Source organism: Pseudophryne corroboree, chromosome 1 (genome assembly GCF_028390025.1).
Source record: "Pseudophryne corroboree isolate aPseCor3 chromosome 1, aPseCor3.hap2, whole genome shotgun sequence".
Taxonomy (NCBI): Eukaryota; Metazoa; Chordata; class Amphibia; order Anura; family Myobatrachidae; genus Pseudophryne; species Pseudophryne corroboree.
In genome coordinates this window covers 982,255,495-982,271,604 of record NC_086444.1, presented here as the reverse complement: position 1 = coordinate 982,271,604, position 16,110 = coordinate 982,255,495, and the positions used below count along the sequence as shown (strand labels likewise).

At 48.2% G+C, this 16,110-nt stretch overlaps 1 protein-coding gene across 4 annotated transcripts in view; it reads right to left on the bottom strand.

The window, feature by feature from the left end:
• Positions 1 to 16,110, bottom strand: part of GATB (glutamyl-tRNA amidotransferase subunit B) — a 506,181-nt gene that overhangs the window by 124,543 nt on the left and 365,528 nt on the right. The gene's annotated exons all lie outside the window — the stretch shown is intronic.

The window sequence follows — 16,110 nt, the reverse complement described above, 5'->3', positions numbered from 1 at the left end:
GAGAAGTTATCAGCGGCTAATGCCTTACCTACCCAAAGAAGCCAAGTGCGTCAGGGTGGGTGCTCTGTGGAATCCAGTGTACCTCGCAGAAAGAGATTTTTTTTGCAAGACCATCTACCAGAGAAAGAAGCTTCAATAGCACAAGCATTACAAATACCAAGGGAGCCATTATCAATGAGTATATCTACCATTATTGAAAATCATTTTCCTCCATAACGATATTACACTCCTGATATACTAAGATGTCATACATATCTTTGATTTTAATATTTTTCACCAGAGGCGTATCGGAATTGGTTATGTACACCAAGCAAACTACTTGGTGTCAACATGGGGCATGTCAACCCCTTATATTAATACCATTTAACTCCACCTAAGGTGACTGTTTTTTGTATGCAAGTCTGTGTCCATTATTCTTTTATGATTAACCATAATAAAAGTTAAGTTTTAACATATTTTATATCCATCAAGTGTGCCCCAACATAGAGTCTTTCTTTTTTCTTTGTACCCTATAATTTACACCACTGACTCTGGGAGCACCACCAACTTTTACATCAAGAACCCCTATCAGGGATCCTTCTATTGTTACACACTGTTCTCGTATATATACCCATACTCGCAAGGGTATATACAGTATACAACTCTTTGCGATCAGAAATCCATTGCGGTGCCGACCCCTATTAGTCTAAACAACGTAACATACAAACAGAGTATCCAAGGAGTATGCGGTGACTGGAACACACTGGGAAAAATAGGATTTTAATACCTACCGGTAAATCCTTTTCTCCTAGTCCGTAGAGGATGCTGGGTACTCCAAAAGGACCATGGGGTATAGACGGGATCCGCAGGAGACATAGGCACACTAAACAACATTGACTGGGTGTGAACTGGCTCCTCCCTCTATGCCCCTCCTCCAGACCTCAGTTATAGGAACTGTGCCCAGGGAGACGGACATTTCGAGCAAAAGGATTTTTGTTAAACCAAGGGTGAGATACATACTAGCTCACACCACAACACACCGTACAACTGGATTACCAAGAAAAAAACAGATAACAGTATGAACGAAAAAAACAGCAACAAGCTGAACATGACCGATACACAACCTTCGTGTAAGCGAAACCAACAAGTAACAATACAACTGCAAGTAACAGTACGCACTGGGATGGGCTCCCAGCATCCTCTACGGACTAGGAGAAAAGGATTTACCGGTAGGTATTAAAAGCCTATTTTCTCTTACGTCCTAGAGGGTGCTGGGGACTCCAAAAGGACCATGGGGTCTATACCAAAGCTCCAGACCGGGCGGGAGAGTGCGGACGACTCTGCAGCACTGATTGAGCAAACATGAGGTCCTCATCAGCCAGGGGTTCAAACTTGTAGAATTTAGCAAAAGTGTTTGAACCCGACCACGTAGCTGCTCGGCAAAGCTGAAATGCCGAGACCCCTCGGGCAGCCGCCCAAGATGAGCCCACCTTCCTGGTAGAATGGGCCTTCACCGACTTCGGCAACGGCAATCCAGCCGTAGAATGAGTGTGCTGAATCGTATTACAAATCCAGCGCGCAATAGTCTGCTTGGAAGCAAGATTTCCAATCTTGTTGGAAGCATACAGGACAAACAGAGCCTCTGTTTTCCTCACAAGAGCCGTTCTGGCGACATAAATCTTCAGCACTCTTACCACATCGAGAGATTTTGGCACCGCCACGGCAGCCGTAGCCACTGGCACCACAATAGGTTGGTTTATGTGAAACGAAGAAACCACCTTCGGCAGAAATTGTTGATGAGTCCTCAATTCCGCTCTATCCACATGGAAAATCAAATATGGGCTCTTGTGAGACAAAGCCGCCAATTCCGACACCCGTCTGGCGGACGCCAAGGCCAAAAGCATGACAACTTTCCAAGTGAGAAATTTCAACTCAACCTTTCGCAAAGGTTCAAAGCAGTGAGACATAAGACATTGTAACACCACGTCAAGATCCCACGGTGCTACGGGTGGCACAAATGGAGGATGGATATGCAGCACTCCCTTCACGAAAGTCTGAACTTCAGGAAGGGCGGCCAATTCTTTTTGAAAGAAAATAGATAAAGCCGAAATCTGCACTTTGATGGAACCTAATTTTAGGCCTGCATCCACACTTGCCTACAAAAAATGGAGGAAACGACCCAGCTAAAACTCCTCCACAGGAGCTTTCCTGGCTTCACACCACGACACATATTTTCTCCAAATACGGTGATAATGCTTCGCCGTGACCTCCTTTCTAGCCTTAAGGAGAGTGGGGATGACTTCCCCGGGAATACCCTTTCGAGCTAGAATTTGGCGTTCAACCTCCACGCCGTCAAACGCAGCCGCTGCAAGTACTGAAATATGCATGGCCTTTGCAGTAACAGGTCCTCTCTGAGAGGAAGCGGCCAAGGATTTTCTATGAGCAATTCCTGAAGATCCGGATACCAGGCCCTCCATGGCCAATCTGGAACGACGAGTACTGCCGGAACTCTTGTTCGTCTTATGATCCTCAACACTTTCGGAATGAGAAGAGGAGGAGGGAACACATATACCAACAGAAACACCCACGGAGTTACCAGGGCGTCCACTGCACTGGCTTGGGGGTCCCTTGACCTGGAACAGTACCTCGGAAGCTTCTTGTTGAGGCGAGTCGCCATCATGTCTATTTGAAGAATACCCCAACGCCTTGTCACTTCTACAAATACCTCTTGATGAAGAGCCCACTCTCCCGGATGGAGATCGTGTCTGCTGAGGAAGTCTGCTTCCCAGCTGTCCACGGCCAGAAGGAAAACTGCTGACAGAGCGCTCCCATGCTTTTCCGCCCAGCGGAGAACTCTTGTGGCCTCCGCCATTGCCGCTCTGCTCCTTGTTCCGCCCTGACGGTTTATGTACGCTGCCGCTGTTACGTTGTCCGACTGAATCAGGACAGGTAGACCTCGAAGAAGGTGTTCCGCTTGCAGATGGCCGTTGTAAAACGTTTATGTGGAGACAAGATTCCTGGCTTGACCATTTTCCCTGGAAACTACTTCCTAGCGTGACTGCTCCCCAGCCTCGGAGACTTGCATCTGTGGTCAGCAGGACCCAATCCTGGATTCCGAACCTGCGTCGCTCTAGAAGGTGAGAGCTTTGCAGCCACCACAGGAGAGAAATCCTGGTCCTGGAAGATAGACTTATTTTGCGGTGTAAGTGCAGGTGAGACCCGGACCATTTGTCCAGCAGGTCCCACTGAAACACCCTTGCATGAAACCTGCCAAACGGAATGGCTTCGTAAGCCGCAACCATCTTCCCTAGCACTCGAGTGTATTGATGAATCGACACTCTTGCCGGTTTCAGAATCTCCTTGACCATGCATTGGATTTCCAGAGCCTTTTCCGCCAGAAGAAACACTCTGCAGTTCTATGTCCAGGATCATGCCCAAGAAAGGCAGCCGAGTTGTCGGAATCAACTGAGATTTTGGCAAATTTAGAATCCAACCATGATGTTGCAGAACCGTCAGGGAAAGTTCCACATTTCTTAGCAACTGCTCCTTCGATCTCGCCTTTATCAGGAGATCGTCCAAGTACGGGATAATTGTGACACCTTGCTTGCGTAGGAGCACCATCATTTCCGCCATCACTTTGGTGAAGACCCTCGGGGCCGTGGAAAGCCCAAACGGCAACGTCTGAAATTGGTAATGACAAACCTGCACCGCAAATCTCAGGAACGCCTGATGTGGAGAATATATCGGGACGTGCAAGTAGGCATCTTTTATGTCTACTGACGCCATAAAATCCCCCCCTTCTAGACTGGAGATCACTGCCCGAAGAGATTCCATTTTGAACTTGAAAGTTTTCAATACAGATTGAGGGATTTTAGGTTCAGGATCGGTCTGACCGAGCCATCCGGCTTTGGTATGACAAAGAGGCTTGAATAAAACCCTTCTCTCCATTGGGACGGGGGTACCGGGACAATGACACACTGTTGACACAGCTTTTGTATTGCCGCACTCACTACTTTCCTTTCTGGGACAGAAACTGGCAAGGCTGATTTGAAAAATCGGTGGGGGGGCAGGTCCTGAAACTCCAGTTTGTATCATTGGGACACTATATCTAACACCCAAGGATCTAGGCCCGAGTGGACCCAGACCTGACTGAAGAGTCTGAGACGCGCCAACCGGCACGGACTCCCGTAAGGGAGCCTCAGCGTCATGCGGTGGACTTGGCAGAGGCCGGGGAGGACTTTTGGTCCTGGGAGCCTGACGCAGCAGGCGCCATTTTTCCCCTTCCTCTACCTTCTGAAGCAAGAAAGGACGAGCCTCTTCCTTTTTTGTGTCTATTAGGCCGAAAGGAATGCATCAGATAATGGGGTGCTTTTTTCTGTTGTGCTGGAACATAAGGAAGAAAAGATGACTTACCCGCTGTAGCGGTAGTCACTAGGTCAGCGAGGCCGTTCCCAAACAAGACACTACCTTTATAAGGGAGAGCTTCCATAGCTTTCTTGGAGTCGGCATCAGCATTCCATTGATGAATCCACAGCGCTCTCCTGGCCGAGACAGCCATGGCATTGGCCCTTGATCCCAAGAGGCCAATATCCCTCGCCGCATCCTTTAGGTAAGCTGCAGCGTCCCTGATATAACCGAGAGTCAAAAGAATGTTATCCCTATCCAGGGTATCCATATCAGATGCCAAATTATCAGCCTACTTAGCAATACTACTCACCCAAGCCGATGCCACGGCAGGTCTGAGGAGTGCACCCGTAGTGACATAAATAGCTTTCAATGTCGTTTCCTGCTTACGATCCACAGGATCCTCGAGGGTAGCAGTGTCGGGAAACGGAAGTGCCACCTTCTTGGACAGCCGGGAGAGGGCCTTGTCCACATTGGGAGATGACTCCCACTTTTCCCTGTCGACAGAGGGGAAAGGATATGCCATAAAAATTCTCTTGGGAACCTGCCACCTTTTGTCAGGCGATTCCCAAGCTTTTTCACAAAGAGCATTCAGTTCATGAGAGGGGGGAAACGTCACCTCAGGCTTTTTCCTTTTATATAAACAAACCCTTGTATCTGGAACAGCAGGCACCTCAGAAATATGTAAAACATCTTTAATTGCCACAATCATGTACTGAATACTCTTCACCACTCTTGGATGTAAACTGGCCTCACTAAAGTCGACACTGGAATCAGAGTCCGTGTCGGTATCAGAATCCGCCATCTGGGTAAATGAACGCTTTTGTGACCTCGAGGGTGCCTGTACCTGGGATAAGGCTTCCTCCATAGATTTTCTCCACGTTTGAGTCTGAGAATCAGATTTATCCAGCCTCTTACCGACAATAATGCTACATTTGCATTCAATGTACTTAACATGGCCACCCAATCAGCAGTCGGCGGTGCCGACAGAAACACTCCCAACTCTTTCTCTGCGCCCCCAGTAACCTCCTCCGGGGAGGAGCACTCAGCCTCAGACATGTCGACACACCGTACCGACATACACACACTCACACTGGTAAGAGGGGACAGACCCACAGAGAAGCCTGTTAGAGAGAACACAGAGGGAGTATACCAGCTCACACCCCAGCGCCCATATACTACAAAAAAAATAATATATGATCACTGCGCTGCTTTGATAGCACCAAATAACTGTGCGCCCCCCCCCCCCCCCCGTTTTGCTCCCTTTACTTGTCAAGGAGAGTGGAGCGTCTCTGCATGTCTGTGAAGAGAGAAAAATGGCGCTGGTAAGCTGTGAGGGCTAAGCCACGCCCCCACCCGGCGCGCTGTAGTCCCGCTTAAATTTGAATATTTAGACTGGCGGGGGTCTTATATTTAGTGCCTAGGCACTTATATATATGTTTTTGCCAGTGTTATTAGCTCCAGTAACTTGCTGCCCAGGGCACCCCCCCTGCGCCCTGCGAGTGCCGTTGGTGTATGTGTGGGAGCATGGCGCGCAGCGCGACCGCTGCGCTGTACCTCCATTACTGAAGTCTTCTTGCTTCTTTATACTCACCCGGCTTCTGTCTTCTGGCTTCTGTGAGGGGGTTGACGGCGCGGCTCCGGGAACAAGCAGCTAGGAGCACCAAGTGATCGAACCCTCTAGAGCTAATGGTGTCCAGTAGCCCAAGAAGCAGAGCCTTTAACCCAGAAGAAGTAGGTCTGACTTCTCTCCCCCTCACTCCCACGAAGCAGGGAGCCTGTAGCCAGCAGGTCTCCCTGAAAATAAAAAACCTAACATAAAGTCTTTTCAGAGAAACTCAGGAGAGCTCCCCTAGTGTGTGTCCAGTCTCTCTGGGCACAGAATCTAACTGAGGTCTGGAGGAGGGGCATAGAGGGAGGAGCCAGTTCACACCCAGTCAAAGTCGTTTAGTGTGCCCATGTCTCCTGCGGTTCCTGTCTATACCCCATGGTCCTTTTGGAGTACCCAGCATCCTCTACGGACTAAGAGAAAAGGATTTACCGAACAAGAGTTCCGGCAGTACTCGTCGTTCCAGATTGGCCACGGAGGGCCTGGTATCCGGATCTTCAGGAATTGCTCATAGAAGATCCTTGGCCGCTTCCTCTCAGAGAGGACCTGTTACTGCAAGGGCCATGCGTATTTCAGGACTTGCCGCGGCTGCGTTTGACGGCGTGGAGGTTGAACGCCAAATTCTAGCTCGAAAGGGTATTCCCGGGGAAGTCATCCCCACTCTCCTTAAGGCTAGAAAGGAGGTCACGGCGAAGCATTATCACCGTATTTGGAGAAAATATGTGTCGTGGTGTGAAGCCAGGAAAGCTCCTGTGGAGGAGTTTCAGCTGGGTCGTTTCCTCCATTTTTTGCAGGCAAGTGTGGATGCAGGCCTAAAATTAGGTTCCATCAAAGTGCAGATTTCGGCTTTATCTATTTTCTTTCAAAAAGAATTGGCCGCCCTTCCTGAAGTTCAGACTTTCGTGAAGGGAGTGCTGCATATCCATCCTCCATTTGTGCCACCCGTAGCACCGTGGGATCTTGACGTGGTGTTACAATGTCTTATGTCTCACTGCTTTGAACCTTTGCGAAAGGTTGAGTTGAAATTTCTCACTTGGAAAGTTGTCATGCTTTTGGCCTTGGCGTCCGCCAGACGGGTGTCGGAATTGGCGGCTTTGTCTCACAAGAGCCCATATTTGATTTTCCATGTGGATAGAGCGGAATTGAGGACTCATCAACAATTTCTGCCGAAGGTGGTTTCTTCGTTTCACATAAACCAACCTATTGTGGTGCCAGTGGCTACGGATGCCGTGGCGGTGCCAAAATCTCTCGATGTGGTAAGAGCGTTGAAGATTTATGTCGCCAGAACGGCTCTTGTGAGGAAAACAGAGGCTCTGTTTGTCCTGTATGCTTCCAACAAGATTGGAAATCTTGCTTCCAAGCAGACTATTGCGCGCTGGATTTGTAATACGATTCAGCACATTCATTCTACGGCTGGATTGCCGTTGCCGAAGTCGGTGAAGGCCCATTCTACCAGGAAGGTGGGCTCATCTTGGGCGGCTGCCCGAGGGGTCTCGGCATTTCAGCTTTGCCGAGCAGCTACGTGGTCGGGTTCAAACACTTTTGCTAAATTCTACAAGTTTGATACCCTGGCTGATGAGGACCTCATGTTTGCTCAATCAGTGCTGCAGAGTCGTCCGCACTCTCCCGCCCGGTCTGGAGCTTTGGTATAGACCCCATGGTCCTTTTGGAGTCCCCAGCACCCTCTAGGACGTAAGAGAAAATAGGCTTTTAATACCTACCGGTAAATCCTTTTCTCCTAGTCCGTAGAGGATGCTGGGAGCCCATCCCAGTGCGTACTGTTACTTGCAGTTGTATTGTTACTTGTTGGTTTCGGTTACACGAAGGTTGTGTATCGGTCATGTTCAGCTTGTTGCTGTTTTTTTCGTTCATACTGTTATCTGGTTTTTTCTTGGTAATCCAGTTGTACGGTGTGTTGTGGTGTGAGCTAGTATGTATCTCACCCTTGGTTTAACAAAAATCCTTTTCCTCGAAATGTCCGTCTCCCTGGGCACAGTTCCTATAACTGAGGTCTGGAGGAGGGGCATAGAGGGAGGAGCCAGTTCACACCCAGTCAAAGTCGTTTAGTGTGCCCATGTCTCCTGCGGATCCCGTCTATACCCCATGGTCATTTTGGAGTCCCCAGCATCCTCTAGGACGTAAGAAAAATAGGATTTTAATACCTACCGGTAAATCCTTTTCTCTTAGTCCGTAGAGGATGCTGGGTACTCCAAAAGGACCATGGAGTATAGACAGGATCCGCAGGAGACATGGGCACACTGTAAGACTTTGAATGGGTGTGAACTGGCTCCTCCCTCTATGCCCCTCCTCCAGACTTCAGTTAGAAAACTGTGCCCAGAGAGATGGACATTTCGAGGAAAGAATATATTGTTTAAACACGGTGAGTGTCATACCAGCTCACACATCAAACATGCCGCAGAACGTGGCATTCAATAGAACACCAGCGGACGGCATGGAAAAACCATACAGCAAAATGCTGACTGAAAACATAACACAACTTGTGTGTATCATAACCGATAATCAGATATCGCATATCATGGCACGAATAAGTGCAGCAACAGACACGACTGCAAGAAACACCACCTGAGTGCAACAACAACCAATAGCTGCAGATACAGTACGCACTGGGACGGGCGCCCAGCATCCTCTACGGACTAAGAGAAAAGGATTTACCGGTAGGTATTAAAATCCTATTTTCTCCTACGTCCTAGAGGATGCTGGGATTCCAAAAGGACCATGGGGTTTATACCAAAGCTCCAGACCAGGCGGGAGAGTGCAGACAACTCTGCAGCACCGATTGAGCAACCTGAGGTCCTCAGCAGCCAGGGTATCAAACTTGTAGAACTTAGGAAAAATGTTTGAACCCGACCAAGTAGCCGCTCGGCAAAGTTGAACCGCCGAGACTCCACGGGCATCCGCCCTAGAAGAGCCCACCTTCCTGGTAGAATGGGCCTTCACCAACTTTGGTAACAGCAATCCAGCTGTAGAATGAGCCTGCCGAATCGTATCACAGATCCAGCGTGCAATAGCCTGCTCAGAAGCAGGAGCCCCAATTTTGTTGGGAGCATACAGGATAAACAGAACCTCTGTTTCCCCAATCTGAGCAGTCCTAGCGACTCAAAAATTCAAGCTCTGACTACCACAAGAGACTTCGAACCAGCCAAGGCTTAAGCAGTCCCAGGCACCACAATAGGTTGGTTCCTGTGAAAATGCCGAAAGCACTTTAGGCAGAAACTTTTGCCAATTTCTCAATTCCTCTCTATCCACAAGGAAGATCAAAGAGGGCTCTTGTGAGGCGAAGCCGCCAATTCCGACACCCGCCTCTGCGGACGCCAATGCCAATAGCATGACCACTTTTCAAGAGAGAAAGCTTGTACCTTACGTAAAGGTTCCAACCAGTGTGACATAAAAAACTGTAACACCACATTAAGGTCCCATGGTGCCACCGGGCACAAATGGAGGTTGTAAGTGCAGCACTCCTTTCACGAAAGTCCGAACTTTTGGAAAGGTGGCCCACTCTTTTTAAATAGATAAGGCCTAAACCTGCACTTTAATGGAGCCTAGCCTTTGGCCTGCATCCACACCTGCATGCAAAAAAATTGAGAAAACGACCAAGCCGAAATTCCACCTTAGGAGCCTTCTTGGATTCACACCAAGACACATATCTACTAGCCTGAAGTAATGTGGAAATGACTTTACCGACAATACCCTTTCGGGCCAGGACATGGCGTACAACCGCCAAGCCGTCAAAAGCAGCCCCGGTAAATCTTGGTACACGCCCTGTCCTGCTGTAACAGGACCACTCTTAAAGGAAGAGGCCAGGGATCTTCTATGAGTAAGTCTTGAAGATCTGGATACCAAGCCCTCCTTGGCTAGACCAGAACAATGAGGATCGCCTATCTTTGTTTTTCTTATGGTTATCACCTTCGGAAAGAGTGAAAGTGGAGAGAACATATAGAGCGACTGAAACACCCAAGGTGTCACGAGGGGGTCCACTGCTATAGCTTGAGTGTCCCTTGACCTTGACCAACATCCCCGAAGTATCCTGTTGAGGCGAAAACGCCCTCACATCTAATCGAGGAATTCCATTGTCATTTCTGTGAACTTCTTGATGAAGACCCCAGTCTCCTGGATGAAGATCGCGCTGAGGAAGTCTATTTCTCCGTTGTCTTCACCCGGAACGACGACCTCTAATAGAACGTTTACCTGCCTTTCCGCTCATCGGAAACTTTTGTGGCTTCCACCATTTCCGCTCTGCTCCTCATTCCGCCCTAGTGGCTTACCTACGCCACTGCTGTTTAGTCGTCCAACAGAATTAAGACGGGCAGAACACGAAGAAGACGTTCCGTTGTAAACAGTTCTTAATCCAAGAATGCTTATTGCAGGCAAGGTTTTCGGCTTGACCTTTCCCCTTGGGAATTCTTCCCTTGGAAAAACTGCTCTCCCGCCTTGGAGACTTGTATCCATGGACACCAGGATCTAATCCTGGATCCCGAAGCATCGTCTCTGCAGGAGGTGAGAACTGTGAAGCCACCACAGGAGAGATATCCTAGTTCTGTAAAATAGGAATATTCACCGGTGCATGTGCAGGTAAGACCCGGACCATATGTTCAACTGGTCCCGCAAACACACTCTGGCATTTGACCTGCTCACCGCATGGCCTTGTAGGCCGTAACCATCTTCCGCATAAACTAAAGGTATCGACGGGTTTACACTGTTGCAAACCTGATCCAACTCCGGATCATCAGATCTCTTTCCACAGGAAAAAAACAACTCTTAACCGATCAGTATCCAAACTTATTCCAACTCCGACCTTAGCATCGTTGGGATCAACAGTGATTCTTTGTGACGAAGAACCGTCAGAGAGAAACAACGAATTTTACCCTTTGTTTCTTGACCTCGCCGTAGTCAGGAGAGCGTCCCCGTACAGAAAAATAATGGCTTTTACTAAAGAAGGAAACCATCCTACCACCATCAGTCTGGTGAACTGGCAATGACAATCCTGAATAGCAAAAATAGCTAAGATTAACGCGGATGACACCGCACTTAAAACTTCTTTCTCCTTTTACAGGACGGAAATCCCTGCCCTGAGAAATTCCAACTTGTAGTTCTAACTTCTTACGAAGAAATCTTTTTGAGATTGTTCTGACCAAGCTGTCTGGTCTCAGACGCACGAAAAAGCCAGTTTACTCCCCCCCCTTTTTTTTCTTTTCTTTAGGGACAGCAGGACAATGTCCTGATCGTGAACCAAACCTTGTATGGCGTCGCCCACTACCTCCCCGTCCATAGGAGAATCGGTAAGATCTATTTTAAAATCAGCGAGGGGAATCATCTGGAAACTCAAATATGTCCCCCTATGGACTGTATTCTTACCCACTGTGTCAAGTCCATTCCAGGACTGACTGAGGAGTATTAGACAAGATCCCACCGGTGAGGGCTCCAGCAAGATAGACCCAGCAATCTGCGGTGGACGTGGTAGAAACAGAGGACGATATCTTGCTCTGGGAACTTGAAAAGGCCGCAGACCTCTTACCTTTTCACCTTCCTCTACCTGCAAAGAAGGGGAAAACAAAACGGTATCTAACCGGTCAAAATTACTGCATCCCACAAAAAATGCGTCACCAACCGTTGTGAGGGAACATAGCTCAGGACGGTAGACATACCAGTGGTATCTGCCGAGATCCATTTAACCAAGCCCTCCCGCAAACCAGATTATCCCTTCACAGGGAAGATGCTCCAGTATTTCTCGGAGTTAGTGCATACCTCTTGTAGTTGCACAGCAGCATGCTGCAATGTTCTAGATAAGACCCAAGGAATATCCAATTTCTCCCCAGGGTAATTATATCGGATAACAAGGTAACCTACCATCTTTGAATACAAGTACACCCCCATGCGCATGTAACGCCAATATCATCAAAGCATATAATTAAAAACATAACTTAGCTTCCTGTATACGATCCTTGTTGACAGGGCCCCATGTAGACCAAGGGTAGACATTCACTTTATTCTATCCACGGCAGGAAAAGAATAAACACTCGGACTCCTCGTGAGGATTTGAGACCATCTTGTCACGGCTGACCTAGAGCTTCATCAACAGAGCTACCAGCACATGAGAAAGAATAACTTTACTTCATCATTCATAATAAATTGTAACATAGCTGTACACATTTAAATACACATATATACATATATATATATATGAGATGTATATACATATACATATATATACATCTCATATATATATATATTTATATATATATATATATAATCTGTCAGGAACATCAGGGTCCCTAGTGACATTAATGTGTACTGAATGTGTATGAACATGTACGGAATGCCAATGTTGTGGATCTAATCAGGAAACATTATGGCCGACATAGACCATAGAATTCGTGTCGACGACAGGGAGTAGTGACTGGGCAAAATAAAATGTTTGTGACCCCGAGGGATCTGAGTGAAACACATACCGAATTTCACTAGGACGCCCCCACAAATTGCTATCACGTCTGTGCTCGAGCTACAGCCCACTGCAACGTACCATACATATATACACCTACAGGTATAGGTTTCACACATATTTTTACACCCAGTCATCATAGTTGGTGCCGACAGGGTCACCCACATATTACTGTGTTTCCCATACAGTGTGTACCTATGACAAGCATCCCTTTACCGACCTGTTGACTCTGTCAAGTACCAATAGGCGTCGGCGATGTCGACAGTGACCCCACATCGGCTTGTGACCGATCACTCCCTCATGTAGACACATGTGGACTATAGTGGGTATAACTGACAGGGAACTACACAGAAAAATGCACAACAATGATTATATGGCCATTTCTAAACAACTAGTGTTATATATATATCAATATACCACTAAAAACTCTGTGCCCCCCCTCGTTTGTACTGCAGCACCTTTTTGGCGGGGACAGAGAGAAAAATGGCGCTGAACATTGCTGTGAAGGCTAAGCCCCGCCCCCTGTTCAGCCTCATTAAAAATAAGAATTTACTCACCGGTAATTCTATTTCTCGTAGTCCGTAGTGGATGCTGGGGTTCCGTAAGGACCATGGGGAATAGACGGCTCCGCAGGAGACTGGGCACACTAAAAGAAAGATTTGGTACTACCTGGTGTGCACTGGCTCCTCCCTCTATGCCCCTCCTCCAGACCTCAGTTAGGATACTGTGCCCGGAAGAGCTGACACAATAAGGAAGGATTTTGAATCCCGGGTAAGACTCATACCAGCCACACCAATCACACCGTATAACTCGTGATATTTAACCCAGTTAACAGTATGAAATACAACTGAGCCTCTCAACAGATGGCTCAACAATAACCCTTTAGTTAGGCAATAACTATATACAAGTATTGTAGACAATCCGCACTTGGGATGGGCGCCCAGCATCCACTACGGACTACGAGAAATAGAATTACCGGTGAGTAAATTCTTATTTTCTCTGACATCCTAGTGGATGCTGGGGTTCCGTAAGGACCATGGGGATTATACCAAAGCTCCCAAACGGGCGGGAGAGTGCGGATGACTCTGCAGCACCGAATGAGAGAACTCAAGGTCCTCCTCAGCCAGGGTATCAAATTTGTAGAATTTAGCAAACGTGTTTGCCCCTGACAAAGTAGCAGCTCGGCAAAGTTGTAAAGCCGAGACCCCTCGGGCAGCCGCCCAAGATGAGCCCACCTTCCTCGTGGAATGGGCTTTTACTGATTTAGGATGCGGCAATCCAGCCGCAGAATGCGCCAGCTGAATTGTGCTACAAATCCAGCGAGCAATAGTCTGCTTAGAAGCAGGAGCACCTATTTTGTTGGGTGCATACAGGATAAAAGGCGAGTCAGTTTTCCTGACTCCAGCCGTCCTGGAAACATAAATTTTCAAGGCCCTGACTACGTCCAGTAACTTGGAATCCTCCAAGTCCTTAGTAGCCGCAGGCACCACAATAGGTTGGTTCAAGTGAAAAGCCGATACCACCTTAGGGAGAAATTGGGGACGAGTCCTCAATTCTGCCCTATCCATATGGAAAATCAGATAAGGGCTTTTACATGACAAAGCCGCCAATTCTGACACACGCCTGGCCGAAGCCAAGGCCAATAACATGACCACTTTCCACGTGAGATATTTGAGATCCACGGTTTTAAGTGGTTCAAACCAATGTGATTTTAGGAAACTCAACACCACATTGAGATCCCAAGGTGCCACAGGAGGCACAAAAGGGGGCTGAATATGAAGCACTCCCTTTACAAAAGTCTGAACTTCAGGTAGTGAAGCCAGTTCTTTCTGGAAGAAAATCGACAGAGCCGAAATCTGGACCTTAATGGAACCCAATTTTAGGCCCATAGTCACTCCTGACTGTAGGAAGTGCAGAAAACGACCCAGCTGAAATTCCTCTGTAGGGGCCTTCCTGGCCTCACACCACGCAACATATTTTCGCCAAATGCGGTGATAATGGTTTGCGGTTACTTCTTTCCTGGCTTTTATCAGCGTAGGAATGACTTCCTCCGGAATGCCCCTTTCCTTTAGGATCCGGAATTCAACCGCCATGCCGTCCAACGCAGCCGCGGTAAGTCTTGGAACAGACAGGGCCCCTGCTGTAGCAGATCCTGTCTGAGCGGTAGAGGCCATGGGTCCTCTGATATTATTTCTGTAAGTTCTGGGTACCAAGCTCTTCTTGGCCCATCCGGAACCACGAGTATCGTTCTTACTCCTCGTTTTCTTATTATTCTCAGTACCTTTGGTATGAGAGGCAGAGGAGGGAACACATAAACCGACTGGTACACCCATGGTGTCACTAGAGCGTCCACAGCTATTGCCTGAGGGTCCCTTGACCTGGCGCAATATCTAGTTTTTTGTTTAGGCGGGACGCCATCATGTCCACCTGTGGCCTTTCCCAACGGTTTACCAACAGTTGGAAGACTTCTGGATGAAGTCCCCACTCTCCCGGGTGTCGGTCGTGTCTGCTGAGGAAGTCTGCTTCCCAGTTGTCCACTCCCGGAATGAACACTGCTGACAGTGCTAAGACGTGATTTTCCGCCCATCGGAGAATCCTTGTGGCTTCTGCCATCGCCATCCTGCTTCTTGTGCCGCCCTGTCGGTTTACATGGGCGACTGCCGTGATGTTGTCTGATTGGATCAGTACCGGCTGGTTTTGAAGCAGAGGCCTTGCCAGACTTAGGGCATTGTAAATGGCCCTCAGTTCCAGAATATTAATGTGTAGGGACGACTCCTGACTTGACCAAAGTTCTTGGAAATTTCTTCCCTGTGTGACTGCCCCCCAGCCTCGAAGGCTGGCATCCGTAGTTACCAGGACCCAGTCCTGTATGCCGAATCTGCGGCCCTCTTGAAGATGAGCACTCTGCAGCCACCACAGTAGAGATACCCTGGTCCTTGGAGACAGGGTTATCAGGCGATGCATCTGAAGATGCGATCCCGACCACTTGTCCAAGAGGTCCCACTAAAAGGTTCTTGTATGGAACCTGCCGAATGGAATTTTGCTTCGTAAGAAGCTATCATTTTTCCCAGGACTCGTGTGCAGTGATGCACCGATACCTGTTTTGGTTTCAGGAGGTCTCTGACTAGAGATGACAGCTCCTTGGCTTTCTCCTGCAGGAGAAACACTTTTTTCGAAGGAGTATCATCATTTCTGCCATTACCTTGGTAAACACCCTCGGTGCCGTGGACAGTCCAAACGGCAGTGTTTGGAATTGGTAATGGCAATCCTGTACCACAATCTGAGGTACTCCTGGTGAGGATGGTAAATGGGGACATGTAGGTAAGCATCCTTGATGTCCAGGGATACCATGTAATCCCCCTCCTCCAGGCTTGCAATAACCGCCCTGAGCGATTCCATCTTGAACTTGAATTTTTTTTATGTATGTGTTCAAGGATTTCAAATTTAAAATGGGTCTCACCGAACCGTCCGGTTTCGGTACCACAAACAGTGTGGAATAGTAACCCCGTCCTTGTTGAAGTAGGGGCACCTTGACTATCACCTGCTGGGAATACAGCTTGTGAATTGCCTCTAGCACAGCCTCCCTGCCTGAGGGAGTTGTCGGCAAGGCAGATTTGAGGAAACGGCGGGGGGAAGACGCCTCGAATTCCAGATTGTACCC